Genomic DNA, 17119 nt, shown 5'->3' with positions numbered 1-17119 from the left:
TAAATCTATTGCCCCCATAATCATAAATATATTTACATATGTACATGTCTGTATTTAGGCTTCTCTGTATGCACTTTGCCTCCTACTCCTTTCCTCTATTTCCTTTCGCTTTCCTCCCGACCCATTACCATGTTTAGCCTTCATTCTGGATTCAGTAGTTCCTCTCAGTTACCTTGCTCTTGGTCACTCCCTTCCAGTCCTCCCCTCCCCTCCCTCCTCTGGTTTTGAACCATTCGCTGTTCCCTTGTCCCTGTGTTGGGCGACACCTCCTCCCTTCCCCTACCTCCCACGCTCTCATGTCCCTCCAGGACCGTTGGTCCTGTTGTTTTCTTCTCTCATTATTTGTCCAGCCTATAGTCTTTTTTAATTTGTTTTGTTTTTTACCTTGTAAATTTTGTATGTTAGTGGCTTTTCTGCTTATCAGCGTGTAGATGTTGCTTCTGTCAAAGCCATGTTCTTATGGGCCACTTGGGCACAGTCAAAGACATATCCATTTGTATGCACATATTACTATGTCAGCAGGTCCAGCTACCATAATTTCAAACCAGTTTCACTTGAGGATGTGCCATGTATCATAGCTGTGACATCAGAGGAATCTTGGCTGAATGCAGAGAACAGAAGAAAGATAGTTATTTATGTTTGATTAAATGTACAAAAGCACTAGACTATATGAATCATAGTAAACTATGAATACCATTAGAAGAAGGGGACTTTTGAAACTCATAATTGTGCTCATGTACATAAACCAACGGTGACTTGAGCAGAACAAGGGAATAGAGCATGGTTTAAAATCAGGATTGTGTCTTTACAGGATACAACTTTAATCTGTATGCTGAAAAAATAATCTGAGAAGTTGGATTGTATGAAGAATGGGGAATCTGAATTTGGAGGAAGGCTTATGAATAGCCGACAATAAGCTAATGACACAACCTGGATTGCTGAAAGTTAGGAGGACTTGAAGCGCTGGCTGATGAAGATCAAAGACTGTAGCCTTCAGTATGAATTGTAAATCAATGTAAAGAAAACACAAATCTTCACAACTGAACTAATAAGCAACATCCTAATCAACAGAGAAAAATTGAAGTTATCAAGGATTTCATTTTGTTTGACTCCACAATTAATACTCATTGGAAACAGCAATCAAGAAACAAGACAGTGCAGTGCACTGAGCAAATCTGCAGCATAGGCCTCGTTAAGTGTTGCAGAGCAAGGGGCTCACTTGTTTAGGACCCAAGTGCATCTGATACAAGTGACGGTGTCATTAATCAATGCAGGCCCATATGAAAATTGGACAGTGACTATGAAAGACTGAAGACTGAATACACTTGACTTGTGGTGATGGTTACCAATTGGAAGGACTGTGGACTGCCAGAAGACACACAACTCTGTCTTCAAAGAACCACGATGCCCCTTAGGGCATTCTTCATCCCATGCATTGTGAACACGTTATTGGGAGAGGTCCATCTCTGGAACGGACATCATCTTGGTATAGTAGAAGGTCAGGGGAAAAGAGGAAGAGCTTCAAAGAGACAGAGTGACACCCTGACACCATGACACCATGATGGCAATAATGGTTCAAACATAACAATCGTGTGGACAATGTAGGACTGAGCAGTTCTTTGTGCTGTTGGACATACAGACTCTATGAGTTGGAGCCCCCTCAATGCCTTCTCACAACAACAACCTGTCTAAAATTATATCTGTAAAGGCATATTTTATACCCCAACAACCATACACAAATTAAATCTGATATATAAAGATATTGATAGTAAGAAAATGAGATATTTAACTTAGATAAGAACTGACTAGAGTCATTGGCATGGGACCTTATTGCATGTAAGGCACTACGTGTACTACACAGCTATCAAGGCTAATCCTGTGTTCACAAATCATATTATAACATGGATTCATCTGAAGGACATTTACAAAAAAGTAAAAGAACCCATGGAGTCAATTCTAACTCTAGTGACCTTATTTAAGATTGCCAATGCTTTTGCAAATCTTTATGGGGCGGACAACATCATCTTTCTCCTGAAGAATAGCTGGCAGGTTTGAACTTGGCCAACCTTATGATTAGCAGTCCACTGGGTACTAACAGTGACACTAAGGATCCTTGCTGAAAGAGACATGCTAAGAAAAACAAGTCAAGGACACACCTTGTGTAATACCACTTTTATATAAGACACAAATAAGGATATACATAAAAATGCATGTTCTTTGGTGGCTATCAAGGATTAGTGTGGGAGAGACAGGGAATTTACTTTCTAGGCGATAGACACTCTAGCTTTGGTGAAAAGAAAGAAAGCCAGCACCGGTAGTTACCAAAGTAAACTAAGATGAGGAACGACACTAAGAAAGACACAACAATAAGAGATTTTAAAAATACTTTTATTGGGGCTCTTACATCTCTTATCGCAATCCATACATTCCTCCAATGTGTCAAGCACATTTACACATATGCCACCATCATCATTTTCAAAGCATTCTCTTCCCACTTGAGCCCTTGATATCAGCTCCCCATTTCTTCCCACTCCCTCCCCCTCCCACCCTCCCTCACAAACACTAGATAAGTTATAGATTATTTTTCCATATCTTACATCATCCTCCATTGCTCCAATAAGAGATATTATTAATAAATACTTTAATACACAATTTGTCATTAATAGTAGTAGCAAAAGAATATGAACATGATTATATAGATAGATATGCATGTGTGTGTATAACATGATCTATATGTGTATACATGTGAGCATATACAGATGTATCTGGAGGTATATTTGCATATTTTTGAGTGCTACATATATATCCATATCAATAATACCTCCCAAGAAACAACTACAATCTTGCAGTATTGTTTTACTGGATTTGAAGGCATAATGCCATAAATTTCATAGGGTATATCAGTCAATTGACACAGAGAGAAGGAATCCAAAGACTCAAAAAAGAAACCAACCTACAGGACCAATTGCCTACACAAACCATGGTCTCAGCTATCTCAAGGACAGAAGAATTACATGGTGAAAGCTATCATTAAGTACCTTTATGATCAGGACACAATAAATGATCTGAAAAATTGACAGAAAATTGTAGAATAAAAGTCAAAATCATTTTAATAGGCCATACTTACTGGACCAGAGAACTGGCAACTCCTGAAATGTTAGTCCCGAGATATACTTTAAATTTGAGCTCCTGGAGATTGCCTTTCAACTAAATAACAGATTGAGTCATAGAATAAACAATATGGTCAGTGAATACTGTGTTCCTCTTATATTTGAAGATCATCTATTTAAGACCAAACACTCAACATCTATCCTAAAGAAAAGACGCTTTAAGTGGGGAGTGGGCAGGAAGGAAAGAGCCACGGAGACAAAGCCACTGGGATGGAAATAAGGAGGGTCCAGATGCAAAGCAGAAAACGTAGCCAATGTCTCGGAACTGTACGTGTGAGATTTCGAAATGAGAGTTCAATTTGGTGTGTAAATTCTCACCAGAAAGCCAATAAAGTACTTTTAATGACATGTTTTACAGCCATTTTTCCTAAGCAATCTGTGCCCAGGTGTCTTTTCTCCACCTGTTATTCATCGATATATTTACTGAATATCATTCGAGCACAGAAACTGTGCTATTAGGGCACAAAGAGAAACAAAAATATTTCCCTGTGACTAAGCCTAAAATTTTCACAACACCAAATAGTTCCCATGTAAATGTGATCCAAAGTGAATGTTGATAAGTTTCCGACGAGTGGACCTAACCAGCACCAACAAGTGTTATCATTGTGTCTAGAAGGTAATATCTAGCTTTCTATTCTATTGGTGTTTTTGAAATGAAAGTGTTTTTAATGATAAGATTTTTGTCAAAAATCAATACTATCATTTAACTAATAAAACAATGAAAAGCTAAACGGAGCAGACAAATCAACACAATGATATCTTTTTTTTACTTAATAAATATTTTTATTAATAAATCTTTTCATTGAGGCTCATACAACTATTATCACAATCAATACATACATCAATTAAGCAAAGCACCCTTATACATTCGTTGCCCTCGTCATTCTCAAAATTCACCTTCTACTTGGGTTCCTGGAATCAGCTCGGTTTCCTTTTTTTTTCCCTCCCCCTCCCGCCCTGCTCCCCCCTTCCCCCTGCACCCTTAATAGTTTATAAATAATCATTTTATCCTATCTTACACTGCCTGGCGTCTCCCCTCACCCACCTTCCCATTGCCCATCTCCCAGAGAAGAGGTTACACATAGATCTCCAAGATCGGTTCTCCCTTTCTACACCCCCTTCCCTCCCGGTGTCACCACTCCCACTGCTGGTCCTGAGGGGTTCATCCGTCGTAGATTCCATGTGTTTCCAGATCCCTACTGCACCACTGTACATCCTCTGGTCTAACCAGGTCCGCAAGGTAGAATTGGGGTCACTATAATTGAGAGCGGAGGAAGCATTCAAGAACTAGAGGAAGATTTTGAGTTTCATTGTTGCTACACTGAACCCTGAGTGACTCATCTCCTCTCCACTACCCCTCTACAAGGGATGTCCAGTTGTCTACAGATGGGCATTGGGTCCCCATCACACACTCCCCCTCATTCACGGTGATGTGATTCCCCCCACCTGCCCCCCTGTCTTTGTTGTTTGAGACCTGGTCTCCTTTGCTCTTCACGATCATCCATGTTGGTGTGCTCCTCCCATGTGGGCTTTATTACTTCTGGGCTAGATGGCCGCTTGTTTGCTTTCAAGCCTTTAAGTCCCCAGACGCTATATCTCTCAGTAGCCGGGCACCATCAACCTTCTTCACCACACTTGCTTATGCACACATTCGTCTTCAGCATTTATGTGAGGAAGGTGATCACACAATGATTGCTTTTGTTCCTTGGTGTCTGCTACCTCGTCCATTCAACACCTTGCATTCACTTAGGCCGTGTGCGTCTTCTCTGTGGGCTTTGTTGCTTCTGAGCTAGATGACCGCTTGTTTGCCTTCAAGCCTTTAAGACACAAGACACTATATATTTTTGATAGCCGGGCACTATCAGCTTTCTTCACCATGTTTGCTTATACACACGTCTGTCTTCAGTGATCATGTCAGTAAGGTGGGTATCATGGAATGACCGTTTAGCTGGGCGAGGTGCTACACAATGACATCTTTATAGCAGTGACTATGGAAAGGTTTTCGTATAAACCATTTTAAACTGCGGATGCAGACTTAATTTTAGGAATTCCTGAGTGACGTCAGTAGTTAACACAGGCAGCTGCTAACTGAAAGGTTGGAAATTGAAGTCCATCCGTAAGCTCCTTGGAGGAAAGACCTGGTGGGCTAATACCCAAAAACAGTCCGTGAGAGCCCCACTTGCGCATTGACACAAGGTGGCTTATCTTGAGTGGCCAGCCTCTCCACAGTCACCTCTAGTCTTCGTCTTGGTTCTGCAGAGAAACAGACCTAGTGAAGCACATGTAGAAAGAGAAGCATTTCCTTCAAGGAAAGGTCTCAAACAATGGGGTAGAAATGCCTGCTGCAACTCTGGAAGAATCTAGCAAGTTCCAAGTCTCTGAATCAAACAATACCCTGAAGATCTGTATGGGCTCTCATGGCGGCAGAGGCTGTCCAACGCCAAAATCTGCAGGTCACGGAGGCCACCTCTGCTTACAGACACAAACTAATGTGCCAGACTATGAAGAAAAGATTGTGGAGTACAGAGAGAGGGAGAGAGCAGGAGCAAGCCTCCTTTATGAGAGCATCTATTTATATGCTGGATGTAGGCCACACCCACAAGGAAACGCTCTTTCTCTTTGAGTGGCTCCTTCTATCAAATCACAAAATGAAACGTGATTACACAGTGTCTGCTAGCCCATAGAAAATCATGGCCTAGCTCAGTTGACATATAACATGAACTATCACACTGTGATTTTAAGACATCAAAAATTAGGTTTTAACACTGCCATTTATACTTAGTCCTCACTTATGAGCTAATGTACAATAGTGAAGTCTAAAATATTCAGCGGAGTTCAATTGCTAGAATGTCAATGCACCACAGAAATGCTTCCAAAGAAGAAAATAACTACACAGTTTTCTAAAACAATTTTTCCATCTGTTACTAAATTAGCCCTGATTCCCAACTTATCTCCAGAGATCTCATTGCTTATTTATTTAATTCCTATTGTTATCATCTCTAAGCCACTTTCTTAAATCTCCCCTATATCTCTTACACTTTAATGACTGAGAATTATACATTAAATTTGAATGGTCTCTCCACTCACTAGAAATACCCAAATCATTATAAACTACATTACTTATAATTTCTTGTAACTGAATTTTCATTTTAGCTCTTTGAGAATGTATTTCACAGAAATCTCCATTAATGGACAAAATTATTTATTTATGGCAGGTTTGTAATATTACAAATTTTGCATAAGTATTTAACAATAGAAAAGATTTGAATTCTTATGCTGTATGCATGCTAAAAATAATTAGGCAAATCTATGCATATTGATATGAAAAAGGCTCCAAGATACAATGCTAAGTGTAAGGGGGAGGGGGAGGTAGGAAGACATAGAAAAATATGAATATTTTACAGAACTATGGCTTGTTGGGACCCTTACCAACCTGTTAATGGAGATTTTCTATGGAGAAAAGAATGGTATTGTGGCAGAGATGAAGAGTGACTTATTTTCACTTTTATATTTGTATTACTTGATCATTTCACATCAAGCATGTAGTCACTGCCATATTTTATAAACACAACTAAAATATTTTACTTGGAAGAAGCTTTGTAATTTGCAAGTATATATTTCTGTCTACTGTTTGCAAACTAAGACCATCTGTGTTCTCAACAACTTAGAGTTAGTGGGAAAGTTTTAAAATAATTCACTTAAAAATAAAACAGCGTGAAAGAATTTCAAAAAATGTATTTTGTCACTCTAGAATATTCTAATCCTCTGCTGCTAAAAGCAGTAAATTTTATCAAATTCAGGAATAGTAATTAAAATCAGATTGATGAAATCTTAACTCATTAAAAAAAAGATGTACATGTTGAACAACCGTTTTCTAAACAACTTACAAACTATGTTTAAGATCTGCCCCCATGAGTATTGGCTTACCAAGGTGCAGAGACTGGAGCATGAAAAGGAGTAGCCAAAAAGAAGTCTAAGTCCTGTAGCTTTCCAGTGCTAGCGTATGCAGATTAACCTGAGTCATAGAGCCAGAGTGGACACAGCACAGCACAGGTTTCTTCCACTGGACGCAGAAATTCCACTTGAAAAGGTCCCGCTGGCCTCAGCACAGTCTCCTTTGGTGTTTGCAGCTCAGTCAGCACCCAGAGCCCCAGCTCAAAAAGATTTACAGGGACTGCTTCTTCCTGGACAAAAAAGACATCACTTCCAGTCACTTCTGGTTCATCGTGGCCCTGTAGGGCAGAGAAGAGCTGCCCACAGGGCGTCCAAGATTGTACACCTGTTCTGAAGCAGACCACCGCATCTTTGCCATGCGGTTCCACTCGGTTGGCAAGGGGAGGGCAAAGCAGAAGAACTGACAAGCTCCGGTGAGGTGATGGAGGGTGAGCGAGAGTGAGCTTTCTTTGGCCTGGCACGGAGTAAGGGCTTGGAGAACCGCCGTAGAAAGACAAACATGAACAAGGCCACACCGAGTCTGAGTCGCTTTGCCTCCCAAGATAGGATTCAAAAGACAAGGGATTAAAAGCAGGCCCTGAGCTGGGAACAAGATTCATTCCTAAAAACATCTTGAAGACATTCTAAGTCAGATAGAGCATGCGGCTCCTGTTTGGCCTAATGTTTGGCATGGGCAAGAAAAGGAGCCTGTGGCATTGGACAGCTTAGCACAGGAGTAGCTGCTAGTTTTGAACTGCTGACCTAGTGGTTCGCAGTCCAAATCATAAGCCAGAGGATACTTTCCTCTCCCACAAAGATTTACACTCTCGGAAACCCACCGGGGTCTCCTCAGACCTACAGGCTCACTCAGAGTTACAATTCACTGAATGGTAGTGAGTTTGGTTTGGTCTCGTGCAAGAATAGTCTCAAAGATGTTCTCCAATCTTTTACAAATTGCACTTCAGGTAAGAGAAGATGATGCTTGCAGGCAGGAATTGGATGGATTCCAAGTGAGGGGATTTGGGAAGCACATGTGGATCAACCACACTGGGCCTCATCGAAGACGTGGCTCACAGAATGCAGCCCATCATGTTGCTTCTAAAGTGCCTGCCTTTCGACCTTCTGCCAATAAGCCAATCTCCCGGGTTCCTGACAGGCTCATTATGCCTCTTCCAAGTCGCCCATTACGTAATCTTTCCTCTTCTGGTTGCCATAACGAGTCACTCAAATCATAACTACATCGACCGTGACAGAACTAGGCCAAAGCCCTACATTAAAGGCCCAAGAACGCTGCCTGTCGGCTTGTATTCTTCATCAAGGAATGCCTAGAACGAGGTCTGAGTTTCTTTCTTCTACATGGTTTATCCAAATTATATTTTCTTATACTTAACCATCTCATATTGATCATTTGAAAGGAGCCCTAATGATATAGTGGTGAGGTGCTGGGCTATTATCCCCATGGTCGGCAGTTCAAAACTACCAGCAGCCCTGCAGGAGAAAGATGGGGCTCTCTAGTCCTACACACAATTCGTCTCAGAACCCTGCAGGAGGTTGCTATGAGGCAGCATGGGGTCTATGGCAGTGATTTTGATTTTGTGTTTATTTGATTAATCAGTGACTTTCAGTTTAACAAAAATTTTATTTTTTTAAAAAAAGTATGAATGGCATTTTTATCGAACATTTCCTACATTTCATGCATCTACAATCGTGGAGGGATTGTTACAAAGAAATGAATCAACTATGATATGACCATTATTTAGAGGCATTTGCCTTAAATCATTTGCAGACACATCATTTAGAGAAACAAACATACCTTCAACTTCAGGTATCCTTGAGCGCCTACATGTTCTGTCTTACTCGGGAGGAACCCTTATAACTACTTGGGACCAGCACCCACTCATGGCTCTGAGTGATTCCTAGCAAGAACACAGTAAACTCACTATGATGGACATTCGTGTCTGCTGATTTCATCCCTTTATAAACCCACACACCATTTCTTAGCTCTGCTGTTCACACACACACACACGCACACACACACACAAGTCCCAGTGACCATAAAGCTTTGGAAAAGTTAAGACTAGTCTCTTGAAAGCCTTTTGAATGCCTGAGATGATCTTTAGCTGCTTATTTAGATAATTCAACCAAATGTGTGTCAACATTATGGCACCTGATGAAGGAGGAAAGGTTTGTTCAGAGACCTTACTATTTCACCATGTTTTTGGAGAATATACAAAAGATTTATTAAAAGTACACAAAACTGCCTGACCAATTCAACCCAATTTTTCTTAATTTCTTGACATGATGGGGAGGAAGAGCTTCTGAAAAGTTCTTAATGTTTTATCATTATTTCAAAGGAAATTCAGAAACACCCAATATTTGTTGCAAATAACCCATGCCACATAAGGAAAATAATATAACTGACGTAACTTTGAATTTATGTATGAATATAATTTCATCTTCCTTTAAGACAGAGGTTTGTTCAAGTAGTTCCCCCACAAAAATCACACAGGCGCTAAACACAATATTCATTTTGCAATACCACCAAATGAAACAACCTTACTACTGGAGTAGAAAGCAGTCATTTAAAAGGCTAGCACGTGGACTTTATTGCTTCTGAGCTAGACGGCTGCTTGTTTACCTTCAAGCCTTTAAGACCCCAGACGCTATATATTTTGATAGCCGGGCACCATCAGCTATCTTCACCACATTTACCTATGCACCCGCTTTGTCTTCAGTGATTTTGTTGGGAAGGTGAGCATCATAAAATGCCAGTTTAATAGAACAAAATATTCTTGTATTGAGGGAGGACTTGAGTGGAGGCCCAATGTCCATCTACTACCTTAATATTAAATCTATACATATAGCCACACAGATCTATTTCCACATCCTCATATATAAATATATTTATATATGCACATGCCTTTATTTAGACCTCTAAAATTCCCTTTACCTCCTAGCTCTTTCCTCTATTTCCTTCTACATTCCTCTTGTCCCACTATCATGTTCAGACTTCACTAGGGTTTCAGTAATTCCTCTTGGTTACATTACCCTTGGTCATGCCCTACCAGGCCTCCTACACCCTCCTCACCATCGATTTTGGATCATTTGTTGTTCCCCTGTCCCTGGTTTGGTTAAGATCCACTTCTTCCCCCCACCCCTTCCTCCCACTCTCTGATGCCCCCGCCCCTCTGTAACCTTCGATCCTGTTGTTTTCTCCTCCATATTGTTCATCCAGTCTATCTTATTTAGACAGACCTGCAGAGTTAATAACATGCACAAAAAGAAGGCAGAGCAAAACCCAGCAATAAACTAAAACAAAACAACTACAGCACCAACAAGCCAATGATAAAGAAAAACAAGAAGGAAAAGCTTGTTAGTTCGACTGTTTATTGCCCTTTAGGAGTTTTTTCCAGCTGAGCCTGTTAGAGCGCCAAGCCCTGGTCCCAAAGTCTATTTTTTTGTATTCCCTGGGGACTTCGTTGCTCTGCTCCCCTTGCTGTTCTGTTCCACACCCTTAGTGTTTTGCTTCAGTGTGGTGGAATCAGATCAGGCGCAATTCCCACACTGTGTCTCCAGTGTTTTCCCCTGTAGGGTTATGGGTCAGTTGAGATGTCTTGTCTCATAGTGGGGCCAGTCATATGGTCTTCTCTGTGGATTGGCTGCTCTGAGTGTGAATATCATCCTCTAGGCTTGGTGGGCCATGTTGTGCTCCACTCTCTCTTCCTCCCCCTTCATTTGCTCCCATTTGCTCTGATCAGATGTGTCCCTCTCCGGAGCTGCAGATTCAATGCTCTCCTCTGAAATAAATTCTTCTGGGTGGAAGGGCAGGTGTCCACATAGTTGGGCTTGGGGCCAGCCCATCAGATCTCTCTACTGGTTCCCTACTCCATGGCGGAATGTTGCATTCACATCTTGGAGCACTGACATGGAAGAAGCACACCATCCTGTGTCATCATGAAATGTCGAAGGGATCAGGTATCAGGCCTCATCAGAACAAAAATCCTATCATTGTGAATGAGAGGGAGTACAGAGTGGAGACCCAAAGCTCATGTGTAGGCAATTGGACATTCCCTTACCAAAGGGTCACAGGGAGGAGACGAGTCAGTCAGGGTGCAGTGTAGCAATGAGGAAACATACAACTTTCCTCTAGTTCCTAAATGCTTCCTCCCCTACCCCTGGCCCCCTTCCACTATCATGATTCCAATTCTACCTTACAAATCTGACTAGACCAGAGGATGTACACTGGTACAGATAGGAACTGGAAACACAAGGAATCCAGGGTGAATGATCCCTTCAGGACTAGTGGTGAGAGTGGTGATACTGGGAAGGTGGAGGGAGGGTGGGGTGGAAAGAGGGAACCGATTACAAGGACCTACATGTGACCTCCTCCCTGAGGAACAGACAACTGAAAAGTGGGTGAAGGGAGACAGTGGACAGTGCAAGATATGAGAAAATAATAATTTATAAATTATCAAGGATTCATGAGGCAGGGAGGAGTGGGGAGGGAGGGGGAAAGTGAGGAGCTTATGCCAGGGACTTAAGTGGAGAGTAAATGTTTTGAGAATGATGAGGCAATGTACAAATGTGCTTTACACAATTGATGTATGTATGGATTGTGATAAGAGTTGTAGGAGTACCTAATAAAATTATTTTTTTTAAAGCTAGCATAATGATGCTAAAATCTAGAATAAAAGCAACAGACTGAAAAACCCGTTGGTGGAGAACCCAAAAAACTTTTCAACCATAATCTAAAGCAACAGGTCAGGGTTAAAAATCAACATGCTTTTGAAATTCATAGGAATATAAATGCAGTTCAACCAATCTTCTAACCATGCAAGCCTGTTTATTCTTTGAATTGTTTTCCCAACTTCATGAGACATTTTTCATCAAAAAAAAACAAAACATTGTTCACTGCCACACACGCCCACAAAAAATAAAGATGGATTTCCAACAATTCAAATGTTGTTTTATTTTGTTTTGTTTTTCAGACTGGAAGGGAGCCAATACAAAGTGTTCTGTTGTTCTCTCATCTCCCGCTTTCCATTTTACAGAATGCCCTAAGTCTGAAATTCATAGCAAGCAGTTGTAAAAAGAAGAATCTGATGGGACGTCTGCATAAGTTCCGTGAACCTCTGAGGTAACAAAACTTCTGGAAAACACAACGTGATTCCCAGAAGTGAGAGCTGAAGGAAGGCTGACTTGGGGAAATAGCCTTTGTCAACCATTCCACTGTGAAAACAGATGCAACCGTGTATTCAAATGGACACTGGGAAGCACGGTGTTAAGGTGTAGTTATCAAGAGGAACTTGCTGAACATCTGTGCTTTGAACATGTTTACTGAAATAAACTCCTGCAACTCAAATATGAAATTTTTCCATGTGTTTTTCATTTATTGGCCCTCAATTAATAATATTTTTAATGGTTTGAATTCCCTGTCAGCAAAGGGAATGGAATTATTTTTAAAATAAACATTTGGAGCCGTTATATGGCAAACCTAGTGGACTAGGGCAAAGATTTTGTTTCAATAGCAAGCATGATCCGCTGAGGCACAGTTCTCTTTTCTTGCCCTTCAAAACAACATAGTGCATTATTTTTTCACATAATTTATAAGAGAGCTAACTCACTTTTAAAACTCAGTTATTTTTTTTTAATACCTAACGGGCGGATTCTGAGAGTTACAGAAAAGCGGGGTTGTTGCCGTTGCCTACACAGTCCTGCAGTACCGGTAATAGCAAACAGGCACCTCCCAGGGGACACGCAGGCAGCTGGCAAGCTGACCAGGTGTGGGAAATGGAGGGGCTGCCCCCAGAGCCAGCAGGGGGTAAACACATAAGGGAAAACCTGAGTTGGTGCCCTAACTTTCAGTATCTACATCGACAAATCACATTTTTAGGTATGTGCGTGTGGATATAATATATTTAAAATACACATACACACACTTCTGTCCATAATGAGGAGCACGTAGAAGGAAACACATCTTTCATGAATGGCTAAACATGGAAATTCACCTGGCATCAAAGAAGATATTCTGACTTGTCCACAGTAAAGAGTAGGAAAATTAATATGACACACGGATAACATGTTTTTGCAAAATAGTCTTTCTATCTCGTAGTGCCCATGTGATGTTGCAGTTGCTATAGTAACTGTATTTTTATTCAGCAAGAAAATACCTAAGTGCAGAATGTTGACATTTACTCACCAAATTCTTAGGGTAAATTACACCAAATGGAAGCAATGATTTTAACATCTCAATAGATAAGCAGTTCGTGTTCATTTAAAAAGTATCAGCCCATAATTCTAATAACCATGCTGGTCATGTAAATTTTATTGTTCCTGAAAACTTCATCATCTTATAAACAAAAATGCCTGAGCCAGAAAAAAAATTAATTTGTCATAATTTCGTAGTTAGTGTATATTGCAATACGCTATGGAAGTGATTTACTGTAATCGATTGTGAACCATTAAATAAAAGTGATACAAGCTATTTTCGGTTTCCGCTGTACATACCCAATGAACTGGTTTCCGCCCTCCCCCTTTTCAAGTCTTAAGAATGTTCTCAATAGCCACATCCTGTTCTCAATTGCCACATCCTGTTTTATTGTTATTATTAATCATTTCATTGGGAGCTCTTACAGATGTTATAACAATCCATAAATCAATGAGATCAAGCATAATTGTACAATTCCTGCCACCATCAGTTTCAGAACATTTTCTTTCTTCCTGAACTCTTTGATCTCAGCTCCCCTATCTCCCCTCCCAGGAATCCTTACATATAAATATACAATATAACCCTTGATAGGAATATAGAATAGAATATATATGCTAGATCTTACACCACCACCTACAATTCTGTGATCCGTTCCCCTCCAGTGGGGTTATGCAGTCGTCATTGAGCAGCACCATCCTTTGAATAGACGCCTGTGTGCACTGCGTTTGCCAATGGAAATCTGCCGTCCACTTGTAACTGCCACGATCCTTGGCGTGATTGTGGCAGGAAGGAAGAGCATTCCTGGAGTCTGTTTGGCCAGGATGGCGAGTGCTCTTTGTTTCCCCAAGAGAAGAAAGAAGAGTAGGGACCCATTTTTTGCAGGATATCATTCTCCCACATGTGTTTATGAAAGAAACATCTGTGACAAGAATCCCTAATGCTTCTCTCCAAGCCACAGCTGACAGTAAAGAGAGATTTGCTAAAAGTGGCAAATCAATCCCATCCCACCGGTCCCAAAGCATGACACCTCATTTGCCATGTGTCACGTGTGTTTTCCCCACATGTGTGGGCAGACTGTGACATTGACGTGGTGGCTTCCATCCAAGTCTCAGCTGAGTAAACACTTGGGCCGCACAGTGGGCAAACTCACGTTCAAAACACGTCTTCTGTCCCGGATAAGTGAACTTCACCTCTGGGAAGCATTTTTTTCTAAATTTTTGTTTACAATTTGGGTACATAAATGGAATCTCTGAACACTGCTTGGAAAACCGTAAGTCGCTTGACATACACAGGGGGCTTTCTCTATTTTTTTGAAACCAGGGTTTTTTTTGTTTTATTTTTGGGGTTTTTTTTGGGGGGGGGAGGGTTGGTGCAGTGCAATTTTGATGAGACTACCTGAAAGTACATGCAAATCCAACAGGCAGTGGGGGAAAAAAAACAGAACAAGTAACAGCTTGTTTCAAATCAAGTCATGCTGAGCATGACCTGTATGTTTAAAAGAAGGATAAGAAAACATGATGTGCATTTGAAATGTGTGTCAGTTTTACTAACATTTTTAGGAAGCCTAAAATGTACACACAGTGTTCACGCTTCTGAATTGTACAGCTTGAGGAATTTTGCATAATTAGTATACTTCTGATCCAGTATTAGAAGATACCCATTCCCTCAGAAGCCCTTTTGTGTCTACAAAACCTATACACTTGCATTTTAAGGTTGACTAGAACCTTCAACAAATGGGAAAAACTTCCATTTAAATATAATCACGCAAAGGATGAACATTCGAGTCGAGAACATCTATGCATCCAGGTAACGGCAGTTCCAGAGCATACTACGGTGCTTGTGTCTTCTGTGAGGATGTAAATGTGTTTTGTTTTGGCTTTGACTTCGACTAGTCAGGGAAATCGCAATACCTATTCCCCTCTCAAATAAGCCTAAAACATTTTTTACTCCATTTATAAGTTGCTTAAAATGGAGCAATGGCGGTGAGGGGAGAGGAAGGGCAGGTAGGCCACTTCTACCATGAATTTTATTGATGACTCTATTTCTTTTCTTCCCTAAGAACTTAGAAACGAAATCTTTTATTTAACTTAACAAGGGAAAAGATGCGTACTATAATTTTCTGTCTCTTGGGTTTCTCTTTCACATAACTCCCGAGGCAATAAAAACATAATCCATTTTTAGAGTAAAATAACGATAAAGCATCTGTGTCTGTTATGCTTTGTGGCCCACCAGTTGTATTTTGATGTTCTCTCTAATGCCAAGCCCATGAATGACGCCAAGACTGTTTCTTAGAGCCCCTTCCCTCTCCAGCGAGTTACTCCTCTCTGAACACGCTAGTGCACACTTTATTTGATTTCTCCTCTCCAAGTTGACTCTCCCCTTTTCTGCCTTGTAAATGCGTCCTTTGCCATCAAATGGCATCGTGAGAGGGCGGCTTTTCCAGGTGCCAGCCTGCACCCAGCTCAGATCCTGGAGCCACAGCAGGTCCCCGGACTGCTTCTCTCCAGTGAGGTGCCGCCTTGTTAAATGACATCATGTGGCAGTCTGGGTCGACTGGAGAAACAAATCCAGGAGCATACACAGATATGTAAGAGAGAACTTTATATCAAAGAGCCGTTGTATATTTTTTTTAAAAAACCCAGTCCAGTCCAGACCAAGTCCATGAGTCCAATATTAGCCCACATGTCTGATATTGGTCCATAAATTCCTCTTTAGATTCATGCAGCCATGCAATGATGCTGAATGCAGAAAGATCACAAGCCAGTGGGTGGAAAGTCTGTGGATCCAGTGGTGGTGGAAGCATCTCAATACTGGCATGGGTCTCCACATGACTCCTCCATCTCCAGGGCTCTGGCTCCATCAGCATAGCTCCATGTGGCTTGTCAGCAGAAAGACAAAGCACAGAGAGTGTGTACTGCACCTCCAGGGAGGAAGATGGGAATTCCAAGAATCCTCAGGAGAAGGTCATGCCCACACAGAGGCCTGATTGACAGGCTAGACTCCATCCCTTCCCTCAAGTTGGCAGGAGATTATGTAAGTGCCACACAATAGTCCTATATTTATACCCCCTCTACAAGAGAAACACCTGGGGCTGGAAAGGGGCTTCTTAATCTTTGTATTTTCAAGTCCTTGTATATGACTAAAGAAAATAAAGCACTCTCTGTACCAAAAAGCTGGAACGTTCAGAAGATAAAGTTTGGAGACTTACAAATGCTCTGGGTTTGCCTCTTTATCTCAAAAAGCAGAGGATGCAACATGTGGAAGAGAATGGGGTGACTGCAGAAATGATCTGGTCGGGAGGTGGGAGCAATGGCCGGTCTGGAAGGAAGATAGCATCACTAATTGAGAGACCAACAGAGCTCGGTGCCAGACTCTGGGCAGAGACACCAGTGTACTATTTACTTTTACAAAGTTTATGCAAGCTACAGAACAGTTTGAGAGAGGAGATGGTAGCAATTTGTAAAATGAAAAATTGATTTATCAAATTGAAAAAAAGTCAGTTGATTGGATTGCATTAAACTCCCTTCTATTTAGGAAGCTGTTGTCATGAGGACAGATGAAACGTCTACATTACAGCATTGTTTTATTGTTATCCTGAACTGCTGTCTTTTGAGCATTGTAGCAAAAGTGACCTTAGACTTAAATGTGACACATGCATTGAGTAAAAATCATCCTACTATTGCACATACCTGAATTGGAATGCACTACACATTCAATACAAGGTAATATGGTGAAATAATTAATATATTCACCAGGTTGTGTTAGTCTGGGATTCCTAGGAAAATAAAAACTCCAATGTTTGTATGTG

Source organism: Tenrec ecaudatus, chromosome 8, assembly GCF_050624435.1.
Source record: "Tenrec ecaudatus isolate mTenEca1 chromosome 8, mTenEca1.hap1, whole genome shotgun sequence".
Lineage (NCBI taxonomy): Eukaryota > Metazoa > Chordata > Mammalia > Afrosoricida > Tenrecidae > Tenrec > Tenrec ecaudatus.
Note: the sequence above shows the minus strand (reverse complement) of the source record.